General features: G+C 40.5%; 1 long non-coding RNA gene across 1 annotated transcript; it reads right to left on the bottom strand.

Annotated features, from left to right (window-relative positions):
- Positions 1–9,216: 9,216 nt before the first annotated feature.
- On the bottom strand, positions 9,217–12,936 carry LOC110445544. The gene is made up of 3 exons (XR_002462383.1): positions 12,835–12,936; positions 10,790–10,876; positions 9,217–10,315 (listed from the first exon to the last, which is right to left on the bottom strand). It is a non-coding gene; the product is annotated as an uncharacterized LOC110445544 (long non-coding RNA).
- Between the last annotated feature and the right edge of the window lie 520 nt (positions 12,937–13,456).

The raw sequence follows: 13,456 nt of genomic DNA, 5'->3' as shown, positions 1-13,456 counted from the left end.
CCAATAGTATAGAGGCGGATACAGCAACGCCTACAGTACAGGGACTGATACAACAACGCCATCAGTACACGGACTTATACAACAATGCCAAAAGTACAGGAGCCGATAAAACAATGCCAACAGTACAGGGGGCGATACAACAATGCCAACAGTACAGGAGCCGATACAACAACGCCTACATTACAGGGGCCGATACAACAACGCGGACAGAACTGGGGCCGATACAACAACGCCAATAGTAGAGAGGCGGATACAGCAACGCCTACAGAACAGGGGCCTATAGAACAACGCAAACAGTAAAGTGGCCGATAAAACAACGCCAATAGTAAAAGAGCCGATACAACAACGCCTACAGTACAGGGGCCGATACAACAACACGGACAGTACAGGGGCCGATACAACAACGCCGATAGTACAGGGGCCGATACAACAACGCAGACGGTACAGGGGCCGATACAACAACCGACAGTACAAGGGCCGATACAACAATGCCAACAGTACAGGAGCCGATACAACAACGCAGGCGGTACAGGGGCCGATAGCCGATACAACAACCGACAGTACAGGAGCCGATACAACAATGCCAACAGTACAGAGGGCGATACAACAATGCCAACAGTGCAGGAGCCGATACAACAATGCCAACAGTTTAGGGGGGATACAGCAACGCCAACAGTACAGGGGGGATACAGCAACGCCTACAGTACAGGGACCGATACAACAATGCCAACAGTACAGGGGGCGATACAACAATGCCAACAGTACAGGAGCCGATACAACAATATCAACAGTACAGGGGGCGATACAACAACGCCAAAAGTACAGGGACCGATAAAAAATGCCAACAGTACTGGAGCCGATACAAGAATGCCAACAGTACAGGAGCCGATACAACAACCGACAGTACAGGGGCCAATACAACAACGCCAATAGTACAGGGACCGATACAACAATGCCAACAGTACAAGAGTCGATACAACAACGCCGATAGTATAGAGGCCGATACAACAACTCCATCATTAAACGGGCCGATACAACAACCGACAGTAAATGGGCCAATACAACAATGCCAACAGTACAGAGGCCGATACAACAATGCCAACAGTACAGGAGCCGATACGACAATGCCAACAATACATGGGCCGATACAACAACGCCAACAGTACAGGGGCCAATACAACAACGCCGATAGTATGGAGGCCGATACAACAACTCCATCATTAAACGGGCTGATACAACAACCGACAGCACAGGGGCCGATACAACAACGCCAACAGTTCAGGGACCAATACAACAACGCCGATAGTATAGAGGCCGATAAAACAAATCCATCGTTAAACAGGCCGATACAGCAACGACTACAGAACAGGGGCTTATAGAACAACGCAAACAGTAAAGTGGCCGATAAAACAACGCGGGCAGTACAGGGGCCGATACAACAACGCCGATAGAACAGGGGCCGATACAACAATGCCAACAGTACAGGGGCCGATACAACAACGCCTACAGTGCAGGGGCCGATACAACAACGCCTACAGTACAGGGGCCGATACAACAACGCCAACAGAACAGGAGCCGATACAACAACGCCTACAGTACAGGAGCCGATACAACAATGCCCACAGTACAGCGGGCGATACAACAATGCCAACAGTACGGGAGCCGATACGACAATGCCAACAATACATGGGCCGATACAACAACGCCAACAGTATATAGGCCGATACAAGTAAAGTGGCCGATAAAACAACGCGGGCAGTACGGGGGCCGATACAACAACGCCAACAGTACGGGAGCCGATACAACAACCGACAGTACAGGAGCCGATACAACAATGCCCACAGTACAGAGGGCGATACAACAATGCCAACAGTACAGAGCGCGATACAACAATGCCAACAGTGCAGGAGCCGATACAACAATGCCAGCAGTATGGGAGGGATACAGCAACGCCAACAGTACAGGGGGGATACAGCAACGCATACAGTACAGGGACCGATACAACAATGCCAACAGTACAGGGGGCGATACAACAACTCCATCATTAAACGGGCTTATACAACAATGCCAACAGTACAGGAGCCGATACAACAACCGACAGTACAGGAGCCAATACAACAATGCCAACAGTACAGAGGGCGATACAACAATGCCAACAGTACAGAGCGCGATACAACAATGCCAACAGCGCAGGAGCCGATACAACAATGCAAGCAGTATGGGAGGGATACAGCAACGCCAACAGTACAGGGGGGATACAGCAACGCCTACAGTACAGGGACCGATACAACAATGCCAACAGTACAGGAGCCGATACAACAATGTCAACAGTACAGGGGGCGATACAACAACGCCAACAGTACATGGCCGATACCACAACGCCAAAATTACAGGGACCGATAAAAAATGCCAACAGTAATGGAGCCGATACAAGAATGCCAACAGTACAGGAGCCGATACAACAACCGACAGTACATGGGCCAATACAACAACGCCAATAGTACAGGGACCGATACAACAACACCAACAGTACGAGAGTCGATACAACAACGCCGATAGTAAAGAGGCCGATACAACAACTCCATCATTAAACAGGCCGATACAACAACCGACAGTACATGGGCCGATACAACAATGCCAACAGTACAGAGGCCGATACAACAATGCCAACAGTACAGGAGCCGATACAACAATGCCAACAGTACATGGGCCGATACAACAACGCCAACAGTACAGGGGCCGATACAACAACGCCGATAGTATAGAGGCCGATAAAACAACGCCGATAGTATAGAGGCCGATAAAACAAATCCATCATTAAACGGGCCGATACAACAACCGACAGCACAGGGGTCGATATAACAACGCCAACAGTACAGGGACCAAGACAACAACGCCGATAGTATAGAGGCCGATAAAACAAATCCATCGTTAAACGGGCCGATACAACAACCNTATAGAGGCCGATAAAACAAATCCATCGTTAAACGGGCCGATACAACAACCGACAGTACAGGGGCCGATACAACAATGCCAACAGTACAGGAGCCGATACAACAATGCCAACAGTGCAGGAGCCTATACAACAATGCCGAAAGTACTGGGGCCGATACAACAATGCCAACAGTACAGAGGGCGATATGACAACGCCAACAGTACAAGAGCCGATACAACAACGCCAACAGTATATAGGCCGATACAACAACGCCAACAGTACAGGGGCCGACACAACAACGCGTACAGTACATGAGCCGATACAACAACCCCTACAGTACAGAGGCCGATTTAAAAACGCCTGGCCAATGCAACAACGCCTACAGTACAGAGGCCGATACACCAACGCTTTCAGTACAAGGGCCGATACAACAACGACTACATAACGCACTCAGTACAGGGATGGATGGGACAACGCTTAAAGTACAGGGGCCGACAGAACAACGCAAACAATACAGGACCGATACAACAACGCCGGCAGTAAAGGGGCTGATACATCAACGCCTACAGTACAAGGGCCGATACGACAACGCCAATAGTACAGGGGCAGGCAAAAAATGTACCTGCAGTACAAGGGCCGATACAGCAAAGACTACAGGACAGGGGCCGATAGGACAACGCCAACAGTACAGGGACCGATAGGCAAACGCAAATAGTAAAATGGCCGATACAACAATGCCGATAGTAAAGGGGTCAATACACCAAAGCCTACAGTACAGGAGCCGATACAACAACGCCTACAGTACAGAGGCCGATACAACAACGCCGATAGTACAAGGGCTGATACAACACCGCCTATAGTACAGGGGCTGATACAACAACCGACACTACAGGGGCCGATACAACAACGCCAACAGTACAGGGACCAATACAACAACGCCGATAGTGACAATATGATAGTGACAATATGAGGCCGATAAAACAACTCCATCGTTAAACGGGCCGATACAACACCACCTACTGTACAAGGGCCGATACCGCAACGACTTCATAACGCCTTCAGTACAGGGGTCGATAGGACAACGCCTAAAATACAGGGGCCGATAGGACAACGCAAACAGTACAGGGCCGATGCAACACTGCCAAAATAACAGGGGCAGATAAAAAAAAAATCCTATAGTACAGGGGCCGATAGGACAACGCCAACAGTACAGGGACTGATAGGCCAACGCAAACAGTAAAGTGGCCGATACAACAACGCCGATAGTAAAGGGGCCGATACAACAACGCAGAAAGTACAGGGGCCGATACAACAAAGCCACCAGTACATGTATAGGGTCGTCTTTTTAGGTGTATAAGATATTTATGTATATATAATTGTAGAGACATTTTGTTTTGGTGGTCAATATGTTAAGAGAGCTTGGAATTTTATAACACATGGAGCTTATATTTCTTAGGGATGTTAGAAGAAGAAGGAATGTTTATACATATACTTACAAAAAGTGTTTGTGCTTGAATAAAGATAAAGATTAAAACAGCCATATTTTCTGATTCAACTATGATGAGCTTGAGCCAAACACTTCCGTGTGTCGTTATATGTGCTGTAATTAATTGCCAATCCTTATGAGTTTAAGAGGGATACTGTAATAAAGGGAGGAAAGACATAAAGATTAGCTTTAGCTAGGGCTGTTTTGTGACCTCGTTTATGTCACATTGACATAACTGGGAAAGGTCATGGACTCATAAAATGATATAAATTTTTATGTTTTTGTTTTTTTGCTACTGATTACTTTCTGTCATTCTATAAGTTATAGTACTGAACATGAATGATAATCAATCGTATGTTTAAATCCCTAGGTACGAGTCGGTGAGTAGGTAATGAGTCAGTGAGTGATCTAGGAGTTTGTGAGTGTGAAAAGTCTGTAACTTTTTGAAAACTAACTTGTCGGAAGCCCGATAAACTAGAATTATGAAAAATATTTTCGTCAATATTGCACAAAAGAAGCATTTGTTTATTTTGATATAGTGCTTAATTCATTTAAATAAATATGTTTTACACAGCTTTTTGACCTCAGTGGTAGAGACTTATGACGCAGATCTAGAGTTCGGATGGCAGAGCAGCCAACGGTAAGTGTACACGACAAACTCCAATGTGGTGTACACAACTGTTATAAACTAAAATTCTGTATCTTTACTCCTATTAAAACATCAATTAACTCACTCAAATACAGTATTGTCCCTCTCGATCCAACTGCACGAGAATATTCCTAGTTCATACAAGAATTTTAAGTTTGATGCGCACATGAGTTTGTTTCTAGGACTATTCTCTTTCATTCAAACGAAATGTACTTACATAGAATTAAAGAACAAGTGTCCGATTACTTATACTGTTTGGCTGAAGTACGATACATTTCACAGTCTTATAAAACTACATATGTATACTACATGGTGTGTACATTTAATTGTACATGAATATACAGTACCAATGAAATGAATATTTTTTTGTCAAATATATCGTTGTTGTATAATACCGTCATAGTGTCTAACGTACATAACTAAATTCATTACAGCCAGTCACTGACCCTAAAAAATGAAACAAACAACAACGGTAGTCCGAAAGATGTTGAGTCGGATAAAGATCTCGACAGCGCAAGTACGTCCAACTCTGGTTCAGGTATCAGTATGGTTGGCAAGAAGGGCAAGATCAAAGCATTCCGGAAGACTCTACGCAGGCTCGTTAACAAGTCCAATGTAGTCCAGCCAAAACACTACTTGTAATGACAAAATACAATGGGTTCAAATAATGCGTTTATTTAGAAAAAAATGTGTGAAACATTTATTTGAAAGGCGACATAGAAGTGTGTTCTTGCATGCATTTACTTATGCGTTGAGTTGAAGAATAAGCTGAATAAACAATAAGTCAGATATTTATATTTCTTGCTTTCCTCCTTTTACTTTTGTTATCATCTTTTCGATAGTTAAACATATGTCAAATCGTTGTAACAAATTTACTTAATTATGACGTCAATTTTCAGTATATTACGTCATAACGTGCAAGTTTACTAATATATGACGTCAACATTACGTTTCTGACGTCATTGTGAAGACTATAAAATAGAACGTTTAACGTCACCGAAAAGGACTATCAACAATATGTCTCCGAAGACTACGCTTCTAATCATGTGTGTACTATATTTACTGGATGTTGCTGTGAGTTTATGTGGTAATGAATGCCAGAGACAGTTGCGTGTAAATCATATCCAAAAATCCAATGGTATATATTCTTCAAATATTTCAGAAAGGAAATGGGAGTCTACTAAGTCTCTTTTCCGTGTAAAGCGTAGTGGAAGTAAGGTTTTCAAAGCGAGCTGGATTAATTTTGTGAACAAGAACGCCCCTGAAATGGATAAGTTATTTCCAAACCGTATGAAAAATAAACTTACAGTTGCTGGTCTTTACCTAGCAGCTCATAAATACTTCGAAGTTGATAGACGATACACGTTTTCGACGACTAAATATGAAGATCGTAAATTTTTCAAGCATTTTCCAATTCCACGCCTAAAGAAGCTCCACCCTACCGCGGAGAGAGAATGCAACAAAGGTGCATTTGAATGCATCACGCATATCTACAAAACCGCTATGGTGTCCGGATCACTAGCCAGCAAAAAAATCTTAGCCAAACACAAGAACTTGAAGAAGGGTTCGATTCCACTTGAGCATCCCTTTGACACAGCATTAGAGATGTTCCAGTATAGGACTACAGCCAGCTACTTCATGTGTTGGTATACGGAGCTCGGCGACGACCTTCTAGCATTCGAAGATAAAAAAGGCTGTCATTTTGATAGGTTCAGGTATTTCCAGGAAGCGGTTGACGGCAAAGGAATATATGACGCCAGGTCAGACATTTTAAAACAGTATATGAGTTTTTCGAAATACGTATCTCCTTATACTTGTGCTTATTTATGGTTCTGCCCGGACCCATGCTATGGGAGGAGTACCTTAGGAAATGTGCATGCTCATACAGTATACGACGATCCACTCAACCCGTGCTCGCGGCTGAAATACCGTGCCTGTTTCTGGACGACCGGCAATAACAAAAACTTCGAGTACCTCATAAAAAATAGAATTAACTATACATGTAATTGTGAAAAAGAACGGAAGGGTTTCATATGGTCACCAAAATATAGTATCTGTATTGACCAAGACGAGTGTTATAATGACGTAGCGAACTGTTCAAGTGACAAAATCTGCCGAAATACTATTGGGTCTTACAGCTGTAAGTGCCGTCGAGGATTCAAACTGAACACGTCTACAGACAGGTGTGAAAGACACGCCTTGTTTCGTCCCAAGTCTCACGTGGGCATGAAAGGGCGTCGTAATATACAACAGGAGGAAGATCAGACAGGAATCTGGGCAACTATTGACCGTCTGTTTGGCCTGAATTCATCCTCAAAAACACATTATAGTGTATTATTGCATACTGTGGTTACATTTCTGTGTATTGTGTTGCAGTATATTACATAATTTGAAAAGTCTCCCGTGAACTATTTGTACCCGTGTACTGCAGATGCATAGGCAGATCTAGATGGGGGCGGGGGGACATGCTGGGTAAAATTACCATTATTTATGGGAAAATGGACTTGCTGCCTGTGTATGTCTTCTGTATTGTCACTATTCGTGTAACTGACGTTTTATCATCCATGCTGCTGATTAAGATACCATTGAAAAAGCATCCTCTTATTTGTGTTATTAAATCAGATGTTATATACGAAAATATTTACTCAATGAGGGCGACGTGTATTTTGGAATGTGGACAAACTACAAACTAAACGAAAACTTTGCTTACTTACAATGTTATACCATGTTTAACAATACACAGAGGAACTCAATTAGGGACTGGATATCAGGTAATACAACTAATAGTCAGTGCTTAACAGTGTTACAATAACAAGCACTAGTGTCTTATCTTCCTTACATATATGGATCATTGGTGACTTTTTAGTCTATATAACGATATGATTGAGATTGTTTCTTGGTGTAATTGGGGTTGAAAAAACTGCTATGAAATTCCCGCGCAACACTAGATTGGTGTAAGCAAAGCGATGTTGACGTAAATATAACCCAGCAGCTGGTCATACAAGACTTACGGTCGATGTTTGATATGATTACCCATATGTGTTTTCGGAATTTGTCGTGTAAACATTGTTTCTCTCATCGTGAGTACGTGGGTAAAATAAGGTGGCCGTTACACTTTTGAGGCAGAAAGTGGGGGAGAAAAATAATCTATTACGCATGCGTGTTGCAGGCAGAAAAATCTCAGATTTTGTAGTTTGAAGCCTCCTGCTTTACGTACAAAATGATACCCTTGTATTGAGGTTCCTCTGTCTCCGTCACACAGGCATTATCTTTTCCTACGCCAAAACGGTAATGTNCCCCCCCACCCCACCCCCGGGTGTGTAAGATAGATGAATCTTAACTCGAGGAGGTGGGGGCATTCGTAACTTGTCAACGGTGAGACTTGTCAAATACACTGTTACATGTAGACGTACAGTTTTGCTCGTCTGTGATTCATTACAAAGCGATATCGATATGTGTAAACTGCAAGCAAACGTATGAAGCATAGCACACAAGTTGTAACTATAGTTTGTAATTATAAGCGTAGCATGTTTTTGCCCAAGTATGCATCAATATTGGAAACCATGGCATTTAACGTTTTAATAAAAAAAAAAAATATTAAAGGGTGTTGGCTCATATTCAACTGTTGTGATAATGTCACAGATCTATATTTTCTGAAATTGGTTTACAAATCGGTAAAAATATGTCAAAAAAACTTTTTCAAACAAATTAATCGTTGTAAAAAGGACCAACGAGCCGAGCCGGTATGGCTTATCTGTTATTAAAAGGAGTTAAAAGATTCCTCTCAAATAGGTGACTAAGAGTCACTTTGAGAGTAGGTCAAGGCAAAGTGTATTTGTAAATTCGATATTAAACAAGTTTACTAAGTATACTACAGGCTAAAATATATCATAATTTATCCATTTAGCTTGTTTTCCCTACGTGACCTTTAATACCGTTTAATGCCATTTCTTTTAACTAACCCTCGAATTAATGAACCGTAACACATTTGACCCCTGTGACATTGGGTCAATCGTCTTTGCGTATTGCAGAGTTATCTTCTCTTGGGAGCAGGTATTGATTGTTACGTCACTTGTTTGTGAGAGAAACGTCATCAATTTTTGAGAAAACAACGTAATTTTCTCACACAAACTAATGACGTACGTAACAATCAATACCTGCTCCCAAGAGAAAATAACTCTGCAAGACTAAGGATCATAATTCTGCCAGATGTATCGCAACAAGTCATCTATATGGCATTTTTTTATAGAAACAGACTATATTCAAAATCTCATCAACACCAGGGTAATAACTTGATAGTACCATTTACCTAAAGAGTGCACTTTTTGGCCTAAACAACATTAAGTTCCAATAAATGAGTAAGACATACACAGGTTGAAGAAATTTCATTGCATTAAGAAGTCTTTACAATGTTTGATGTATAGATTTGAACTATACATTGTAAATGTCATATATAGAAAGAAAGCATATACGTTTACTTACACCAGTAGTACTGTAAAGCTACAACTTTATAAAAAAGTTTCTGACAAGTCTCATATCTAATTTATCTGATTATATACAATCATTGTGCCACCAATGTCTGTTACATTCATACAACCAAGGGGTGTTTAGACAAATTACATGCTGTACAGTATTGAAGTATCTCAACCTATTAGTAATTAAATACATATACCATTTAACTGGACTTTTCACTTCAAAAATGTAAACTAACATACAGGAAGGTACAATGTATATGATGGACTGTCTGGCAATATTTCTTTCCCATATATTGAGCATTAAAAAAAATGTTGGTTCATAGGATACGACCAATTGTAGCAGATATTTGTACATGTACTTATCTTTTTACTATGAAATTTGAATTTGATGTTAATCAATGACCCATGACTAGGCCAATACAACAACTGTCCTCTGACCAATGAACCCCCCTTTCATTCTCGACTTATTTTCCAGGCTATACCAGGCATCATTTCCCCGACTCATTCATGACCAGCGTTACTATCTTATATGGTAATGTGCATCTGACTGAATATAATCATTCCTGTTACTCTCGACGTACAGTAACACATGTGAAAACTATACTAGTATTAAGAGCTTCCTAACAGAATACAAAACACAGGAGTCCACATTGACATTACACTGACTCATCATTACAGTGACTTCAGGATGACAGCGCTGTTACTGCTTCTTTGCACATTGTCACAGCTGTTTCGAATTCCTCTGTTTCCTTCAGTTCGTCAGCTTGTTCCTGAAGAAAACAATCCAAATAGTTAATACATATCGGTATTAACGCCATTTTGGTCTCTGTGGAGTATAACATTGAGATAGGTGCAAGGGAAATAACTCTTACTTTTTCTATTTACTTTAGAAATGGTGAACGAAATAAGAGACTCTAGGAATGAGGGAGGTCACAATACACCTGGAGTGTATCACCATATATTGCAATACAGATGGAGAATATTGTGATGACTTAAAAATGTATAAGGATAACAATTAAATAGTAATTGTTTTTTGTGTCTAAGTGTGAGCAACTTAACAGTGACTAATTACTGTTAACACCTACTACAAACTAAATTGATGAAGGTAACACAGTACACGTATAGTACTAAAGTTATTGAAGTAAAAAATGAAAAGTCACATGTATAACCAATACACTAGCTGTGTACATATTAAATAATGAAACAGTAGTTGAAATGTTTTTTTTCCTTTTTAAAATATTTACCATATACTTCTGGAGAACCTCTGGTCCTTCAGCAAGCCTTCTCTTTGTATCAGGAATCATGTCCTTGGATTCATCGAGAACTTCTCCCTGCAATTAAAGACATTTTGAAAAATTGGACAATTTAAATGCGAGATAATGCAATACTGTACAGGCTATGAAAACAAATGTTGATCAGACACACACACAACCGTAACACAATATTTGTTGGTCAGTTGTTGATGTAGGGATGGCAGTGACTATAATCATGTCTTAGATCACAACTACAATTTGTAAATGATTTGGGTCAAGTCAAGCCTACGATAGTGATGCTGAATTTGAACATTTACAGTAACAGAGTAATTTTGACAAGAGGCCCATGGGCCTTAACGGTCACCTGATATGTTTAAACAGAGAGTTCATTTGGTTTTTAACATGAACAGAAATATTGTTCAAAGTGACAAAAAATAATAAAATCACCTTATTCAATATCTAGCATACAGATTTAAGACTAAAAAGTATTTGAAACTAGCACCTCCGATTCTAAACAAGGAAAATGAAGAAAGTTTAGCACACTGACTCTTTTGGGCCCCACCCTACAGCCCTTGGAGTAGGGCTGGCTCAAAACTTTCAAAGTATCAAACTGTCAACTCAGGGTTATAATTCCAATCAAGTAATATTCAAAGATCAAGTAATATTCAAAGTATCATTTGCCATTATAAACCATAATAACTTTTGCCCTTTTTGGCCCCACCCATCAGCCCCGGGGGGTCAGTCAGGGCTGATATGTGCATACCATCAAACTGCTATACAATACTGATAATGCTAATCCAAATTGAATTACTTCCAATGGAAATTAAACAAATTTTGCTCCAAAATGTGATTTCCCTATTTAAACTGTAGTAAAGTTTACCCCCTCCCCGGGGGTAAACGTGAGACCCCAGGGTCATAAAATTCACAATATTGGTAGGGCACCTTAAGACCCTTCCATCTATGAAGAGTGTTTGATTCTACCATATCTGGGTCTTGAGGAGAAGATTTTTGAAATTTCAGTCAATTTGACCCTTTTTGGCCCCACCCATCAGCCCCTGGGGGTCAGTCAGGGCTCATATGTGCATACTATCAAACTGCTACCTAATACTGATAATGCTAACCTAAATAGAATTACTTCCAATGGAAATTAAACAAATGTTGGTCCAAAATGCGATTTCCCTATATAAACTATAGTCAAGTTTACCCCCTCCCCAGGGGGACACGTGAGACCACAGGGTCAAGAAATTCACATTTTTGGTAAAGCACCTAAGACCCTTCCATCTATGAAGAGTATTTTATTCTACCATATCTGGGTCTTGAGAAGAAGATTTTTGAAATTTTAGTCAATTTGACCATTTTTGGCCCCGCCACCTCAGGCCCCTGTGTGCTGGGGACAGAACCGGCCACTATTTTTGTTGGCCTTTGGCCATGGAAGGTTTCTGCAAAATTTCATTGAAATTGGTTCAGGGGTTTTGGAGAAGAAGTCGAAAATGTAAATTGTTTTTGGACGGACGACGGACGACGTCGGACAAAAGGCGATCGCAATATAGGTCACTTGAGACTTTGTCTCAGGTGACTTAAAAAACCCAGTAGCATTATTCATAGTTAAGATATACATGGATATATACATGACACATTTAGCACCTCACAGGTTAGAAGATCCTAACCAGCCCAATGTTACCATCATAAACCATATATTACGGTAAGGAATTGTGCCATTCCGTTGTTCGTCTTTCGCCCCGAAAAAGCCAAAAAAAACACTGAAATCTTGTTGTTTCATCTTTTCGCCCCCGAAAAAGACAAAAGTCTGAGGGCAAAAAGACGAACATGGAAATGGCACAAATCAGTGTACATATACATGTACATACATTGTTATTTTCATACTGCAAAACACATTGTCAAAAATAATTCTTTAATGTCCAACTTAGTCCAACTTAAAGACTGGTCATTGTAGTACAGGTAGACCTAAGTAAACATTTCAATACATAACCAATGTTGAAAAATAAAAAAAATAAACGGATTCAATATATATATACCTGTTTCTTTATATCATATGGATCCTTTCCATCTGTTTTCATCTTTTCTATGTGTTCCTCCTGCTTTACCACTTCCTTCTCATAAGAATATTTCTCCTTCGTTAATCTGTAAGAGCAAAAGAAACTTGAATGCTCTACAAACATGACAGGGGCAGCAGTGAAATTCCTTTATTCTAAGATCTAATAATTTTATCTGAAAGACCAACTCAAATCATGTCATTATAAAGGGCTATTGTGTCTCATGAGGTAATATATACATTGTACACACATTTTATTTATGTTTTTAATTTTGAGCACAGGGAATCTCCTCAATTGAAATTTCAAAAAGTTGGCAAGTATGAAAAAAGTTTTTTGTTGTTTCATTAATACATGTTTACCCTAACATCTTTCGTCCTCCCCCATCCCTACCAGAACCCCCTCCAAACTTTTTTTTTTATGAAATAAGCACTTTTTATTAGTACCTGATAGTTCTCTTAGAGCTATCAGGCACGGCAACTAGCTAGAAACCAACAACGAAATGAGTCTTTATATAAGAAGCAGAGATTTATCAGTATCTTAAAATTAAGGGGTGAAATTATTTAAACTCTGTTTAGCTACGCCTAGATAGGCCAAGAAATAGTGT

Source organism: Mizuhopecten yessoensis, unplaced genomic scaffold (assembly GCF_002113885.1).
Source record: "Mizuhopecten yessoensis strain PY_sf001 unplaced genomic scaffold, ASM211388v2 scaffold2329, whole genome shotgun sequence".
Taxonomy (NCBI): Eukaryota; Metazoa; Mollusca; class Bivalvia; order Pectinida; family Pectinidae; genus Mizuhopecten; species Mizuhopecten yessoensis.
Note: the sequence above shows the minus strand (reverse complement) of the source record. Positions and strands in the feature narration are given on the sequence as shown.